The sequence below is a fragment of the Lytechinus pictus genome, chromosome 10 (assembly GCF_037042905.1).
Source record: "Lytechinus pictus isolate F3 Inbred chromosome 10, Lp3.0, whole genome shotgun sequence".
In the NCBI taxonomy this organism is placed as follows: domain Eukaryota; kingdom Metazoa; phylum Echinodermata; class Echinoidea; order Temnopleuroida; family Toxopneustidae; genus Lytechinus; species Lytechinus pictus.
The window spans coordinates 10,744,706-10,763,481 of record NC_087254.1 but is presented as its reverse complement, the minus strand read 5'-3'; positions in this window follow the sequence as shown (position 1 = coordinate 10,763,481).

The window sequence follows — 18,776 nt, the reverse complement described above, 5'->3', positions numbered from 1 at the left end:
TAATCTTTACGCCCTACTTTCAAAAAGATGTTGCCTGATTTTCCCCAAAAAATAAATGACTTGCCACCTAAAATCCATTCAATAGGTTGACAGAAAGTACTATGTCGTTATAGTAGCAGGGGCGGAAATCTCTCCCAAAAGGTAGGGGGGACACAGGGGCGGATCCAGCCTTCGCCAATAGGGGGGGGGGGCGGCGGAAATTTGTTTCAGCCATAATTTCCCCGATCGGCAGCTCGAAGATGATTTTTTTTTCTTTGAAGGGTTATTCCTCATTAGTAACTTCTTAGCTTTATTCTTATAAATTAATATATAATATCATAATCCTTATTTATATGATGCGAGCGCGAAGCGCGAGCAAATTTTTTTTGAAAATTTCATGTATTTTTTCCTAAAATTTGAACATTCTGGGCAATGTTTGTTATCCTGAAAAAGATGTGTACGCAACTTAATAATTACTACGAACGCAAAGCGCGAGCACAATTGAACTGATAGAAAAGATACCTGTTAAAGTAGCATTTAACTATCAAATAATGCGAGCGCGATGCGCGAGCAATTTTTTGTGTGACTTTTTCACCTAAAGAATGGAAATTCTAAGCACTTTTTGTAACTCAAGCAGAATAGGTATATAAGTAAACAATTGATGCGAGCGGAAAATTTCGAGATTTAGTCCTATAATATTTACTGAAACGAGACACTCTATTCATGTTTTGTAAATCATGAAAAGGATGAGTATGCTAGCGCAAAGCGCGAGCAGAAAAAAATTATATACGTTTTGAACTGGTACCTGTTGAAAAGGTAACTTTTAAGGACTGCTTGCACTTAGCCATGAAAGCGTTACATATTTCAACAATTAAAAAAATGCGAGTGCGAAGCGCGAGCTGAAAATTTTTGAACTTTCTAAAGAAAGAATGGAAAATTTTAATCAGTTTTTGTAATTGTGAACAGGATAGCTATAAAATTTAATAATTGATGAGAGCGGGAAGCGCGAGCAGAAAAAAATCGAGAATTAGACCTAAAAATGGGCCACTCTGTTCATGTTTGGTAAATCATGAAAAGGATGAGTAATATGGGGTCTTCCTACATTAATAATGCGAGCACAAAGCGCGAGCAGAAAAATTTTGATATTGTGATCTGAAACTGGATAATGATTTAAATAGAGAACAAGTTGAGTATCTGAATAAACATGCGCGCGCGTGTTTCATATTTAGACCTAGAATCTAGGCATTCTAAATACATCTTTAGTCATGAAAATCATGAAATTTTGATATTCCGATCTGAAAAAAGAGTCAATTTCAGCTTTATATTTTAAGCACTTTGTAGAAAAATTGTAAGGTGGATATGGATCGCACTTAAAAATGAGCTGATATTTTCATTATCATTACTCTGAGCTTTGACATAGGACCGGGACATCCTTACGATATGTCGTCATATGAAAATGATGACTATCTTCCTATTCCTCTTGCTAAGCGAGATGAAACAAAAGGGACAATTTGATTATTAAATTAATATCATATTTATTAATGCCTAATGAGAGCGCGAAATCTGATATTATGGCATAAAAACTGGACATTTTACTTTTGTAATTATGAATAAGATGCATAAGTTAATATATTTTTAACCATTAATGCGAGCGCAAATCGCGAGCTAAAATTTTTGATAAACTGTCATGAAAAGGGGATTTTAAGTAGTTTGTTGTATAATCAATATTGAAACATATATAACTCGCCAATCAAAATGCGAGCGTGCAGCGCGCTAGCTGATACGTCTTAACAATCAGACCTGAAAAAGGATATTTTGAAAACTTTATAAAAAATAATAGGTACCTGATAAATCAAAATTTGCGAGCGCGCAGCGCAAGCAGCAAATGTTAATATTCAGACCATAAAACTGACATTTTTGCAGAGCACTTTTTAAAAATCAATTTGTAAATCACACAAAATAATGAAAGTTCGATTTCCGAGGTGAAATATGTTTTGTATATTGACTTCTAAACTTGACATTCGAGCTCCATATTGAGCGAGATATGTAAGTCATCTAACAGGCAATGCGAGCGCGAAGCGCGAGCGAAAATTGTATATAGTGGCACGAAAGATTCTTTCTATTTTCCAAGTCTTCCTCTCATTTTTTTATGCACTCGTCGTCCTTCACTTCTTTTTCTCCTCTCTATTCCCTCTATTCCTTCTTTCTTTCCCTTTTTTTGCTCCGCCAAGAGGGGGGGGGGGGGTGGGCCCCTCGGCCCCCTGGTCCGCCTACGGGGACAAAGGGCGTGAAAATTTGACAAGCAGAAAAAAAGTTATCATCCCAAAAGTAAGGTCATCTCGTCCCAAAATACATGTTTTATTTCGATTTAGAATGATGTATTTCTTACCATCATATAAGACCAAAAATAGTAGGGGGGACATTTGATATTGTGTCCCCCCTACTATTTTGAGTAGGGGGGACACGTCCCCCCTGTCCCCCCTGGGATTTCCGCCCATGTATAGTAGCAAACTAGTCGATTGTCGACAAGGCCATATTAAATTACAGAAAAGCGACATGCACTTTTCAGTCGGGTGCTGCGTAATTACCACTGCATAATGAATGTATTGTATGGGGTAAATCGCTTTAATCAAGAGCGTTAGTGTGATGGAAGTTTACGCAATGGGCCCGGAGCTTTTTGAGAGGGAGTTAATGTATATCGACATACGGTTAGCCTGCAAATAAAATCATTATTATTTCGCATTAAGCATTCCAAATACCAGCGCTAGTGTGTAATCCACGTCTCTCCTTAATCAAGGGAAAAATATGTTAAGTGATTATTTAATTGTCTAAGGATTGTATCTGTTCTTTGAAATGTGTTTTTATTGGAAAATTTTATAAGCGCTGTGCTTATTCGAATGTTTTAGCACTTCCAAATATTCAATATTATTTTTATTGATAATCAAAATTTGACAGGTAGAATATTCTGCAAATTATGTGTTGTGTTATGAAAAGAGATGAGTGTTGAGTGATGGTGGACGATTGAAATGTCTGTTTTTTAAGTGTATGAGCGAGATGGTTTTCGTGTGTGTGTGCTTGCATGTGCGAGATGGTATGCATGTGGGTGTGAGATCGTGTTTTATATGTGGGTGTGTGATAAAGTACTTATGTGGATGTGCGCGATAGTATTCATGGGTGTACAAGGTTGTATTCATGCGTCTGTGAGATGGTATTCATATGTGTGTGTGATGATATTTATATGTGTGTGTGTATGAGATGGTACTCATAATAGTGTGTGAGATGATAATCGTGTAGGTGTGCAAGATGGTATTTGTGTGGGTGTGCAGAAGATATCCATGCATGTGTGTGTGTGCAAGATGTTATTCGTGTGGGTGTGCGAGATGGTATCCATGTGTGTGTGTGCGAGATGTTAATCATGTGTATCTGCAAGATTACATTCACGTGTGTGTGTTTTCAAAATGGTAATCATGACTATGTACAAAATGGTATTCATCTGTTCATGGAGGTGTGCGAGGTGGGAACCATGATGGCATGCAAGATGACATTCGTGTGGGTGTGCGAGATGGTATTCATGATGTGTGAGAGGAGATTCATGAGGGGTGTGTGATATGATAATCGTGTGGTTGTGTGTGATGTATAGTATTTTATCTGAATGTGCGAGACGATATGTGGGTTTACGAGATTGTGTTTATGTGAGAGTTTGGGATCCCGTGGATCTGCAAGTGATAAATGCAAATGAAAAAAAAAATCATTTTAAACATTCCCTTTTCGTCTTGTTTATCATGTAAAAATTGTCTTATAACATGCTTTTTGTAATGGTAATAGAAGATATATACGTGTGGTTTTATAGATGGAGCGTCCTGATTACGACTTTATTGAAAGACAAATGTTTACAGTTTTGCCGCCGTCACTTCACTACTTCACCCATGAGTAGCGGTGTTTATTCGCCCTGGTTATGGATGAGGACAGGACTTGGTGCTCAGTGATGAGGGAGGATGCATTTACTCGTCTGGGGATGTGTATTGCAATACCATCAATGGGTCTGCAGGAGGCATTCCCTGGTCGGAGCGCGCTAGATCGTATATCAATGAATGAAAAATCATTGCACCCATTATGAATGTATTTGGAAATGGCGATGCTGACTCCACGTACCATCGGACATGTGTGTGCGTAACCTCATTTTCATTTTTCGTCCTTTGCTGATTACATTCTTCCAATATTAAAAATGGTCCCGAGCGTTTGTACTCGTTTGTGCTGCTTTCTACTTACAGTATTATATTGTCTAGGATGACATATAACGCGCAAATAGCGACAAAGCGCAAAGTTTACAATGATTGATGAAGAAATCCATGGAATTCACCTTTTTTCAAAGACTGATCAGTATGTAACTGTTCAGAAGTAAAGTGATGTTTCATATTGATGATTAAGCACAAATAGCACTGTTTTCATTTCAACATGGCAAGATGCACTTATTTTAATTTTTTTACAAAGCAAAAACAAAGCAGACCTCCCAATTAATTTGAATTTGGAGCAAGGTATCGTAGTTTTGACAATGCCCAGCACTTGCTTTATGATTTATCAAAATCAAGTCGTTCATCATGCAGTAAGAAGGGTTGAGAGGCCCATATTACCTATCTTCTTCTTCTTCTTCTTCTTCTTCTTCTTCTTCTTCTCGGGTCACTACACAAGACCTGTCCAGTGGAGTGTACAAGATCTGGCTTTGGGGTTCAAGGACTCCAGATCTTCGGCAGTGCATGGCTCTGGTTGGAGGGGGCAGACCAGATTACCTACCATTCTGCTTTACCCTATAACCTCGTGATGTTATTCGATTTTACTCCTTAATCAGCGATCAGCGAAGAGTATTATGTTGGGATATAATATTCAAGTGTGTTTCCGTAGTAACTCACCACAGGAACATATCTAATGCAGATATTAAATCATAGCAGGAATGTTATACAAAGTCGTGTGTAAAGACACGCGTAGCTAACGAACTGCTTTGTGAAGCTGCCCAATGCCATTATACAAACTTTGGGGGTTTTAGCACTGGTGTTCTAAGAACCTAAGTTGGTTTGGGTATAATGCATCAAGGTCTATTCTGCTGTACTTTGGCAAAAGGAAGCAAGTTACAAAAGTATCATTAGTTGTAAATGAGCAATGTGTGTTCGTCATTTACATAGGCGTCAATTCAATTTAACAGCATATTTTCTTCAATATCTTTCCATAGAACGATTATTTCTTCCCCAAATTTTGCCTGAACGTGCGACAAACAAAGGGTGTTTCAGAAACAACAATAACCCAAATTTGACTGGTGTTGTTGGAAACAGAAAGAAGGAATAAAGTTGTCGGCAGGATGCTCTGGCAGTTAGATGACACTAGATCACACTCGACTTAGCACTCGGATCCACAATAATATGGTGATCAAGCCAGAACAATGGGTTCACTTGAATTGATCATTTCTTTATTTCTAGAATTTGAGCGTAAAGTCGAGTATGATCTACCTTCAAAGAATGCTGTCTGCGTCTGTAATACAGCACCAGATAAAGCCGTCGTTGAGCCCATCACATCCTGTATTCAGCAGTCATTCTCTTTGACCCTTCAAGATGCTATCACTTGCATCAGCATCAACGTGTGAATTATGGGAATTGAGATCTCAACGACGCCCTCATATCGAGTGATTCCCAAAATGGTTTCGGATTCTTCAAAGTAGGGCGATCATTTTCCATACTGACTTTGATCAATGTCTGGATTTCTTCTCCCATTCGAGTATCAAGCTCTATTGGGATATTGAGGTTTGTTTTTGAGAGTCAGAATTACTTCGAGTCATATCTGATTTTTCAAGGCGGTTTCCATTTAGAAATGAATTGGTGTTTGTCAAGTGATAATAAAACCTATGAATCCGTACTTTATTCAAATTTTGAAAATCACCTTCGAGGTAATATCTATAGAAAGTCCAATACCTATATTCCAATTGTATAAATGCCTCTCCCCTATATGTTTAAATGTCCACGATTCTTTGATTTAAAGTGTTAAATTGTATTTCTACCTTTTCTTATAATAAATTAATTTCATTAATATTTCTTCGTGGGCACTACTTGCAATGCTTACATTATGATCATACTACCCGATAATTCTACGTATGCCTAGGCGTTTTAATGCCAATTAGTTCACCCTATAATACGGCCACCGCTATCTGTTTGAATCATAAATATTCTCTGAGATACACCAGGGAGAGACAAACAGGTCGGATATAGGCTCGCTATTGAAAAGCGATTTAATAGGTTGAAGAACGGGGTGACATACTGCTCATCTCTAGAGTACATTTAATCAACTCCACCTCATACCAAACAGCGGTGCTGCTATCCCCTTGTCTCGTCGAGCAGGGAACGTTCACATATCACAAGGAAATCTTGCCGACATATTTTGGCGCCATTTCCTCCACTCCATGTTAATCGTTTCCTAATGCGTATCCCAATTCAATATTCATACGCAAAAATGCCTTGATCTTGATCTTGCATCGACATGATCGGTATTAATCCATGTCATAGATATCTGCAAATTGGAAGAAAAGAGAGATAATGATGCCGAACAATATTATTGTTGGAAGTACAATTTTGAGTAATGTGTGAATGGCGTCACATTCCTATCTTAACAATTAGGTCTCCTTTTGGAAAGAGTGATGATCAATGCCAGAAATGGCCAAGATCCTTGCGATTGCGATGAACTATCTCTGATCTCCTACCTGGCGTAGTGTGTTGTACATGTTGTATGTTTGTTTGCATGTCCAAGTGGTCTTTGCTTGGTGTAAGTGGCCCTACCTTCAAGGGTCTCCCTCGGGAGACCAAGATATGGAACTTGTCTACCTTTCAATTTGTCGGAAGATGTGCTGTGACTGCGACAACAATGTGACACCAAGTCCGCAGCAGAAGGCTACATCTCAGCTAAAGTAGAATTTTGAAACTTGATCATCTTATTTTTTTCTTGTTGCCTTGTGTCGCAATTATTGTCTTATAGTCAAGTTTAAGACGATGTTCGATCTCAAAGAACCAGTAAGGGGCTTTCTTTCTGCACGGCGGATGCTTCTACGACGATAAAATTGACATTGAATTATTCTGCGCATTGGTCAACCATGAGGTTTCGGCGGTTTTCCGGTTCTTATGACTGTTTTCGGGTGAATCGACCACATGGCAGTAGAAGTTTGTGGTCACGTGATGCGTTTCTATAAACCCAGGCAGGGCGAATGCGTCCTGTCCTAAAAATCCAAACGATATATTCATAGGTTGATAGGAGGGATACGGTGTAACATCTGACGCCACAGATACTGTTGTCAACCGTCGTCCAAAACGTAAGCTCCTAATTAATGTGTCGCAACGCCATACCTTACAATATAAATGAATAAAACACTGACAAACGAAATGTGCCAACGAACACCTACCGTATCATGCAGAAATTATAACCTCTACGAGTGCATGCCGAGAATGTACGGAAATCTAAAAATGGTTGGTACAATGCTGAGACCTGTCTTGAGATAATCCGCACACAAGACCTATACCAAAGTCATGAAAGTTAGCCATGTTGGTGCAAAACCCAAATAAATATATATTTTGTTAATAAGTGTAACAATGCCAAAGTAATTAATCCTTATTTTATTTTTTTATTTAGGCTGTTCTTAGCAATCATTTCACAATGGAGTTTTATTTAATATAAAGAATCCGGGACCTTAACTACGATTCTGCGATTTTTCTCAAAGGCATGAAGGCGACACCTAGATCCTTGTTACAATCGAGCGACACAGCCGTACAATAATGAATCGTATGTTGAAAGATGACAAGCTTTAAGGAGGTCACTAGAAGAGTACATTCTAGTCTTCAAGTTCAGTTTATTCCAGAAGGGATGATGGTAAATCTCGCTAGATCCATCAATAAACGAAGCTTACATTTGTAGAGTTGAAGTTATCAACTATTATGTTGAAATCTATGTATGAGCATTTCATTTCCTACTTTTCAACTAAGGACAAATACGTTGTTCAGATGATAAGTTGTATTTATACATCCCAATATCACGATTCCTGACTAAGGATCCGGAAAAACTTTCAAACCTTCCCATCTATCGAGTTGAGAGGGCGGCTTGGAGGTTTGCAGCATGATGACATACCTTTAAATCTATCCTGGTGATTATTGCAATTTTCAACGATCACTTCTGAAATCTTAGCCATCATCGAAGAAGGCATGGCACCTTCGATACACGTGAGCATTTTTACTGAATAGAGAAGGCACGGTGACTGAGTCAGACGACTAGCGGGGTTGCAGGCGACCAGCAGGCGATCGATATCCAAACGCGATGTCGGACAAGATAATTTATCCAACAACATTACGACCGAGGGCACATACCAATTATTTGCTATCGAGAGATGGGAATGCTTGGCATGGTATGCCGAGACATACAGGTACGATCCAGCTTTAATGGAAGGATATGCCATGTTAATATAGCATTTAATATCCTCGAGTGTAGCTCTTAGAAAGATGGCTTTCGATTGATATACTTATATGCGTATGACTTAATTCTTATTACTTGATACCGTGTTTGATTTCGTTTGAACGCGATATGATCTGATGTCTTCTACACTGCCTTCGAAATTCATGTAGGCAAATTTGAGTGTGAACCATTGTATCTACAATTTATTTCTATGATTTCTTCGCGTGAGTCATGTTACGTCAAGAGCTGATAGAAATAGAATTAGATTCGCCTTTTTTATCGTCTTTTGACGGATTGCCACTGCTTGCCATATATATGGACATTAAAGATCCAAGATTTGATAGCTTTTTTAAGGATTTGTCTTTGAGTTTTATTGTACTGCGTATAAATCTATTCGTGCATGATGTGTATATGCCATTAAAAGGAGTACAGTCAACACAGTTTGATAGAGAGAATTGAATGTCTTTGAATATTAGTATCGGCGAACCTCAAACGAGATGTGCCGTGCCTTGTACCATCCAGTGAATAAATCTCCTACAGGGTGTGTTTTCTCCAGTTTACTCATATGCTCACTGTGGTTGTTGTTGTTGTTTTATACTTTAAGGCCTGTACAATCCATATTACAACACTCCACTGCTCTGAATGTTGCATTATGGGTTAGGAACCTGGCCAGATTTGAGTAGTTGAGAACGGACTTGAGGTGGGGCTATACAAGGCTGTTTGTTCGTATTGGCTTTAAAATGTTCTTCACAAGTCTAAAACCAAGAACTCCATCTGTTTCACAAATTCAATAACAAAGAACATGCTGTACGATTGAATCAAACTCTTGTTTTCAAAGGCGGATTGCCTTCCGGTCGAAGACTAACATGGCTAAATTGGGTAAACATTGATTTTCTTTCGAACAGAGAATGTGTCGCTCTTGCACTGTATCTCCTCATTGTCGCTCGCCTCAAATACTTCATGCGTCTGTAACGCCACGGCTTTGCTTTCAAAAACATATTCATTTCAATTTTACTAGTTGCACTTTCGTCTGGAAGGGCAAAAGAGATCAAATCGTTAAATCCATTTTTGACGATCCGTAGAGACCCATATTGCTATATTCTCATAGATTTGTTAAAGCGAGGCAGATATTGCATTTTGTCTCCATATCAAATTTGACTTCACTCGCTCTCCGACTTCTCATATGACACAATATGTCATTTTTCATATAGCAATGAACTATGCACTGCGTATCAAAAATGAAATGTAAAATTTTGAAGTAATTTCTAACTTTCCGAAGTTTGGTAAAATCATTTTAGATGTCTGTGACATTTGAAATTCAGGTGCATGAAAATTACCAGGAATAAAAAAGGGATTTAAATGAATGATGTTATCTTTAGAATATGTCTGTATACTTGAATTCTTAAAGGTTTGCGCTTGGACTGCATTCTGTGAAGGAAAAAAAATCTTGTGATTTTTATCAAATATATATTCTGAGCAGAGAGTTAATATTTCCGAGTGGTTCCCTCTTTCGCATGAATTCGTCTTTGTACTATTTTTCGAATGATATATACATGTACGTTTCTATCATTTTGCGGATTTAACATCCTTTATATATTTTTTTCTTATTAATTATTCAGTTCCTCGTCGTTGCGTACGGCGAGCTGAATTATGACTCGCAATATCACGATAGGGTGGATTTGCACAGCGCGTGCTTCATTGAATATGTTTGCATTTCAGATTAATATATAAGCTTCATTAATATCCTAATCACGATCCCTATCATAATTACCATTTCCTATAACTCTAATATTTGATACTAGTTTGTTTTTGTCGCAGGTTACATGAAATTCACATTGTCTACAATGAATATTAGAGTAAATAGTATAACAGATAGAGATGTAGAAATTTATTTTCGATTAGCAGTAGCATTGGAAACGATTATCAATCTACACCCGTATTCTCATGATCTATATGTATTATATTTTTATATTTAATTCATTCGATGTTTGTATTTAAATGGGTATATTTTTATTTAAGTATCATGCTTCACCTTGATCTTGGTGTGTAACTTTAATATGTTTGAAGAATACGTTGAATGGTGTATTTTGTATCATTATCATGATTATTTTCTTAGAATATGATTTTACTTCGTTATGTCGAGTAGTTTGAAAAAATGGGTATTTCTCCATGGTTTCTACATAGCTTCCCTCATTCCTTGATATTTCCTTCAAAGTGTGTTTTCAAGATGCAATATATATATAATTTAGTTGCAACAAAACTCAAGTTAATGCACTCAAAATGTTTGAGTTACTGACTTCAATTTATGTGGGTGGGAAGTATCACCGCGCCAGTAAGTATTTTACTTAAGAAGCTTAAGATGCCTTTTGATGCTGTTCAGTAGGAGATACAGGAAGATTCTTCCTTCTGGATGTTGAGTGCGATGAGATTGGTTGGTTCGAATTTATTTACATGATATAGCTTGAAGGTAGTATCTATCACTTGGGTTGATATGATTGGCTTGTCTGGTTGTAGGATGATGCCCGATGGGGAGCTTAAAAAGCAACCTAATTTTTTTTCTTCCTTTCCAAACCCAATTCTACCTGCTTTAGGGCTGAATTTATCACTTGGGTTGATATGATTGGTTGTCTTGTAGGATGGTGTTCCATGTGGCTTCAAAAGCAACCACATAAACTACTGGTTTATTCGAACGTGAAATAGTAAATAATAAAAAAAGTGTTCATGTATTGATTATTTTTAATGGAACTGTCCGTTGGGACTTTGTAAAAAAAAAAAACGTAAAATGGAATAAACGGAAACAAACTTAGCCGTTAAAGGGAGTAAAGCAATTAAGGGCTACAGTCATATCAACGATACCGACTCCGGCCCGATCAAAGCTATTACGTTACTTCAAATGGCATATCATCTGTCGGTTAAGAGTTGGATACGTTGGTTGTGACTGCAGCATATTGTAGTCCACAGTGTCATGGTTATACTAGTCACTTTTAGCTGCAGTACCAATGCCATCAAAGCATGTGCATGAACTTTAATGCCTTGTTCCATTCTACCAATCGTTGGTGATGACGATTCCACGAATCTGCAAATCCAGTAGAAGCAAGTGACTAAAAAGAATTACCATTTTAGAATGAACCAAGAATAGATCTACTCTGTTTTTTCGATCTCTTAATTTGGTTGACCGCAGTGAGAAGGAGTCCCTATCCAGACGACCGGGTTTCCAAGACGGCACGAGCAAAGCTCGAGCTAATAAGTAGGTTCTCATGCGTGACATAAAGACATGAAAGTCACTAGCGATTCTGGCGTCTTGGCACTTCCTCAGTGACACCAGTGGAGGATGGGGTGGTAATGGAATAGGGGTTCAGTATCAGGGTTTGTACTTGGGGCAGCCCTTACCCCTATCGGTGAACTCGGTATCTTTTCTTAAATGAATTCTTTGTTAAATGAAAGTCCTTAGAACCTTCACAGTGGATTGTGTTTTCTTATTTTACATTCCGTAGTCAATTATTTATTTATTTCTAAATTCTTAATGTAAAAATTGATATCCAATTACAACTGTAGGTTCATTTTCCTCTCTTTTATTTGTATTTATGTATTTCTGAGTTGCATGTTGAACATTGAAAAAGAAAGGTACTAATGAGATCAAGCAAGGTCTTATTATTAGATACCGTACTAGTTAACATGTTTAAGTTTTGATTCGCAAATGGCATATGAATATATCCATGACAGATTGTTAAGCTAATTTCATATAGTTTTTAAGTCTTATAAATGCATTCATATTTTACCAAATTCTCTGCACCCATTCCCCCTTTTTCGTAGTCAAGTTTGCCTGGAAATGCCTCTGTCGGCGGATGCCAATCGATGAAGTCGGTTGGTCAAAGTACAGTCATGACTCGTTTATCGTCAATGGCGCGGGAAGCTGTAAGGTTTGAAGGGTATTCTCACTGAGGAATCTGTTAAATTTTATTAGCTTTATTTCGTGGAGCATGAAATAACATAGTTACACAACTTCACCAACCAGATCCACACCCACGCATGCTAACGCATTTGCATTTACATCAACGCAAACCTGCCCTTGAGTAACCCAGACAATACTTCTCAATACACGAACCCCCGCCCATCTACGTTGTCTAAAAGTCATCGCAATATTCTCTTTGTCTCCTGTGGCATATATTCCTGTTATATAATCATAGTAGAGGTTGAGAAAAGTAGATGATTTAATAATAAGTTCCCTTGTTGTATATGCATTGCAATATGATTCGAGGTTTCTGATTTGCCAAAATCGCAATCATATATAGAAACCACTACTGACTGGTGAGCGAAATAGCGAGAACTATTAACTGGACATCCATTGTATATTTTTACACCCGTGATACATAATGCGAACTGGGAAAGCAGCTGCATGAACAATCACAGAAGCTAGTTATCGCTACGCGCGCAGTATCTATGGCTGTGCGTTCATCCTGCGCGCATGCGTGTATGTGTATAAATTTGTGCATTGAAAAAAACATTGTTATTTAAGTTAAAAATAAAGAGAATACAGACCGGTATTGATTTTGATGCCATAATCTAGCATAAGTTTTGAAATAAAGCGTACAAACGGCATATAAATCAAATATCGACTGCTTCTTTTGTTTTCTATTTGCCCTCAAGTGATTTTTCATCAGTGCTATACCCTTCACCTTAGCCACGTGACATCGTACAAGTTTTGACCATACTCCCATAGAGCCGTCTTGTACATTATTCCGCAGTAAGGTTGTCTAAATAAACCATACTAGTTAGTTTTATTTGTTTAATAAAAAGTGCTAAATCGATTTGATTGGCCAAAAGATATGGAGTTCATCATACTATTTTCCATTATTATCACCAAATGATTCTGGGGGGGGGGGGGGGGTAGAAAAGGGATTTTATATTACAATAAGCATTGACGTTTTCTTTATTCAGTGTCTTGTGTGGCGTTTTTCTCTTGTGTTGATCTAATGGTGGATTTCTTGGAATAATTTATTTCTCAAAATATCCTCTCTTTGTCAATCTCGTGTCTTTCTGCATATGTCTGCTACTCATGCATTCCTTAGCCTTCTGCTTTCATTACCTACGCGTCAATCAAATCGCCCTCTTTTCTACTTTCTTCTCTAGACTTGCTCTACCTTCATATCTCCTATCTCCCTTCCACGTGTTCACCGTTGTTTCTTTCATTGTTTCTTTCTCTATCGTTGAGTATTATAGCGCAGTATGTGATATATGTGTGTCTCTCCCACACACACTTTCTCCCTCTACCCCACCCCCTCTCCCCGACTATTTTTTTTTATTTCTCTCCCTTGTCTTGCAGTCATTTTCGGAACCCTTCTATACCCACCCCTCTCACTCTCTCTCTTCCTCCCCTATCTCTCTTTTCCCTACCTTTCATCCACTCTCTGCACCTTTCATTTTCATCAATTTCTTACGAAGCGCGGGAGTTTGTTTTCTCTTCCCCGCTCGCTTACCTTTTCCAATAAATCCTCACAAATATACAGGTTCCTCGGGTTATCCTGCTTCAAAGTGTGCTCATCAATAACAGAGACGGGGATCCTAACCCGGTTTCATTTAAATCCTGGTCGATTCTTCTGCCAAAGTAATCCGCATTCTTATAACAATCTATTTCCTCTTGTCAATGTTGATGTACTCTTTTAGTTCGAAAGTGACTGAGTAGCTCTGATTTTCGATGATAGCATTTATCTGATTTCACTTTTCGCATGCATTTAACTGTCGAATGGTGTCATTATCACAGAGTATACACATTCAGTTACCATGGTAACATGAATACCTTTCATGTAATGAGTACACTGGCAGGTGATTCTAATTTGTTATATGCAGCTAGAACGCGGTTTAAAATATTTATACAACATTGTTTACTGTACGAGCTTTAGTTGAACAATTCAAAGAAGTGTTTAAAATCTTGAACATCAAAATTTAATATTTAGTATTTAATCTTCAATCAATTAATCATGGTTGTTTAGATTATTAAAAACTAGTGTGGGGTTCATATAGTATGAGTGTTGCATAAAACTTTAAACAGCGTTTTTACTATGTATCATGTGTATTTTTACGGCAAACCAAGTAAGATAAATTTAAAATCATTCTTAAGAAAGACGTAAAATCATTCATAAGTCTAGATTGATATCATCTGGTTGTGTTACGTGGCTTTATATCAGGGATAACATCTTCTTGGAATTGACGTGATATAAGCCGCCATCGTAATGATCAATATCATTCACTTCAAAATAGATACTTTGTAACACTATAGTCTGCACGTTTAGTCAACCTGCGGACATTTTCTTAATATTTTGATACGGGCATCAAATAACACATTCTTCATAACATTTCTCTGTCAACGATGATATTACATGATGGCGATGGTGGATAGTGTGTTGATAGTAAGCACACTAGACTTTTATGTTATGCAGCATTGATTACTAGCTTTTCGGTGGTTGATTCATATATCACTCTGAAATAAATATGTCTAATTTCTCTTTTTTAATTAAATCTTGAAGTCATGTGAGCAGCATTTGTCTAAGAATTACGTGAAGAATGGTAGCACGTTGACCATAAATACTTGGCATCTGGGTTACATGTGAGAGTTAACGAGTCTTGTGAAAATATCCTCATGTTAATTGTTATCAAAGATTGGATGTATAAAGGCTACTCAGTGCGTCGAAATATTTTGTCTCCTGGTATTGTGTGTCTTTGCAGTATGTGTGTCTCTTGCCATGATGTTGAGAACTTTATAATCTGTGTAAGATATGAATGTATTTTCCCATTTACACCTGATCACATATCAGCATTTGATGTGAACGTCTCTGGACGTGCGAACCCGACCACACATCAGCATTAAATGTGAGCGTCTTTAGCTCCGTGAACCTAACCTATACATCAGCATTAGATGTGAACATCTTTAGCCGTGCGATCCCGACCACACATCAGCATTAGATGTGAGCATCTTTAGCTCCGTGATCCTAACCTAACATCGGCATTAGATGTGAACATCCTCAGTCATGTGAACCTGACCACACATCAGCATTACATGTGAGCATCTTTAGCTCCGTGAACCTGACCTAACATCGGCATTAGATGTGAACGTCTTTAGCCGTGTGAACCTGACCACAAATCAACATTAGATTTGAGCGTCTTTAGCTCCGTGAACCTAACCTAACATCAGCATTAGATGTGAACATCTTTAGCCATGTGAACCTGACCACACATCGGCATTTGATGTGATTGCAATAGGCCGTGTGAAGCTTACCACGCATCAGCATTAGATGTAAACGTCACTAGACGTATGAACCCGACCACACATTAGCATTAGATCTGAATGTCTCAGAAGGTGAACAGAACCCGACCACATATCAACATCAGATGATAATTCTTTAGCCTTGTGAACCCGACCACGAATCAACATTACATGTGAATGTCTTTAGCCGTGTGAACCTGACCACACATCAGCATTTGATGTGAGCGTCTTTAGTTGTGTTAACCTTACTTCACATCAGTATTAGATGTGAACGTCATCAGCCTTGTGAATGTTCCTTAACTTTATGTTACTCTTATGGACGTGAACGGCTTTATCCATGTCGCCAGTATTAGATTCGAATGTTTTAAGCTTTGGGAATATATTATCTGTATACTGTTCCCATTTGTAGCCATGTTAGATGAATTAAAATGTGCTCATTGAACTGATAACTGATTTATATTAACGTCTATCTAATCCACGTAGCAAGTATTATGTTGGTTTTTCATCCAACATGGCAGCTAGAACGCTCACACTATCGTGTGAACATCATTCAACTTCACCTTATAGATTTTTAAAAGGTGTGAGTGTTTAACCATGTTAAATGGTCTACACACGCTCTGTATTAATGTATAGTCATGATTTTATTTTTCATTTTTATGATGATACCAGTCATTTCTTTCCAAGACAGCAAATCTTCCGAGTGATCTGAAGTACCATACATCATGCACTATTCAAACTAAACTAACTCGTATCTATTTCATATACCGCTTTATGTTTTTTCTTATGTTGAACCATTAGAACAAGATGAAAGAGCGTTCCCTTCGAATGTTGTTCCCGATGATAGGCGGATGTCAGAAGATGAAAGCCATGATGGATAGGGAAACACACCTGCCGTATTATCATCAATCATAGAGCGTAGGATGTCACTTAACTGGACGAAGTGGAAGAGCTGCTCGCTCCTACCTTTTGTGTTCTCTGCTTTGTAAACTTCCCCTTCCACCCTGCCCTTTTCATGTCTTTTACCACATGTTCCCGCTGGGCGATATTTTATATCTTTCCCTTTTATGTTACTGTCTGCACATCCCTCTTCAAACGTACGCGAACAATATTGAACAAAATAATTACAGTGTTGGTGTATTAATATCCAACTAAAACCGGTAAACAACATTATCAAAATCGTCGGAAGTCTTTGACCAATATTGTGGTCATAACCACCACCATTTATCAATTTCATTTCATGAATATCTTTGGTGGAAAATATTGTTAATGAAAGTATTGATTATCTTTTTAGTTATTTAGAGTGTAATCTCACATTTGAAAAAGATTGTAGATTAAAACGCTCTTATTATTAAGGCATGTTTTCTTACTTTACTTTCTTACGTTACGTTCTGGAGAGAAGGGTTTTTTGCAGTTACAATGAAAACCTGATCAGCTTTAAGTTGCAAATTAGGTCTCCTCAGGACTCTGCATTTCTACATGTTTTTGGATGGAATCATGATGGATTTTATTATTCATGCGATACGACAATCCTTAGTGCAAGAAATGAGAGAAATTGCCCTAGGTAAGAACTTATCTTCGAGCATTATTCATTAACCATTAGATTGATGCTTTAGTTAAAGAAGATATAGAATGCAAATATGTTCCGAGAAAGTAAGCAAGTAATGCCCAGAGGGAGATTTATATTTAAGAAAGGGAGGTTATTACTACCCTGGGAAATGGGAACGCGAGACAAATAAGCTTTGCAGCTTTCCCAAAAGTGTGATTGGCAATGAATAAACAACGAATTGTCGTCCTGTAATATTAAATTGTAATTTATGAGAAAATGAGGCAAGATAAACAAAATTATTACTAGTATTTCATAGCTATATTCGTTACATCATGAGCTATATTCAAATAATGAAATTAGTCGAATTACCTTGTCGTATTTACCGAAAAACTCTTCTTCATTACGCTGGTAATATTTGCTATAAATATTTCTCATTATCTTTTTAATCTTAAGGAGATTAACAATATAATATTTTAGGATTTGCATTTTATATTTTCAATTGATATTTCAGAGTTACATTTTGAAAAGCACTGCCAGTTCATCTCTGGTCATCATCATTTCTGTTTTACCCTTTCATTTTTTTTTAATTTGTATCATTTTTTTCTTTAACTCTTTTGCTCCCATATGCGAGGAAGGCGCTGTTGAAAGATAAACTTTGGCAAGTTTAGGTATATATTGCTCGAATCCCCGACAAAAATCATGATACGAGGTGCACTGTAAATACAGTCATCTTTACAAATTGATCTTTCACATCTCAATTTGCCTGAAAGCTCGTTCAGCAAATACACCCTCCTCTCTCATATTCATTGAACACACAGCTTTTACCCATGCGACATAAAACGGGTGACGCCGCTTTCTTGCTAATGAAAACGGTCGTCTTGCTTATTTTTCCCCCATTGAACTTCTCAAATGCACAGGCATGTTCCGCAAACAGATGTCACAGTTATCAACACAAGAGAGTTTTTGTGAGTCTTTGAGAATACCCCCTAAACGTACGTTTCGCTTGACAGCTTATAATTATGCCATGTCACGTCGTCTGGTCCGAATCACTGCTCGCTTTATCTAAACAATCCCCGTACGATACCGTGAGCGAGTCACGGTGCGAGACTCACCGACCTACATCATAAGGTTTGAGGGGTGATGAGGGAGAGGCAAAGAGAAAAAGGGTTTTGGGGGTTGTTTTGTTTTCGGGAGATAATCGATATCAATTAGGGAGGGCAGGTCAATAGGGGAAAAATGTTTGAAAATAGTAAGCGTTAAGTGAAGGTATCATTGAAAAGAGTCGGAGAGCAAATGCGACAAAATCGAGAACCCCAACCCAAATGTGCAAAGATAAGAAGAATAGCGTCAAATTGTCAGATATACCATAACATGTGCCGAAAATATACAAATACGATTTTTAGAATCGGGACCTTTTTCGTTAAATTATAAGTAAATCCAATGCAGGAGGCATTTCGGGGAATATTTTAGAAAACACAAGGTCAAGTTTAAACCTATACGATATATAAATTCCCTTTC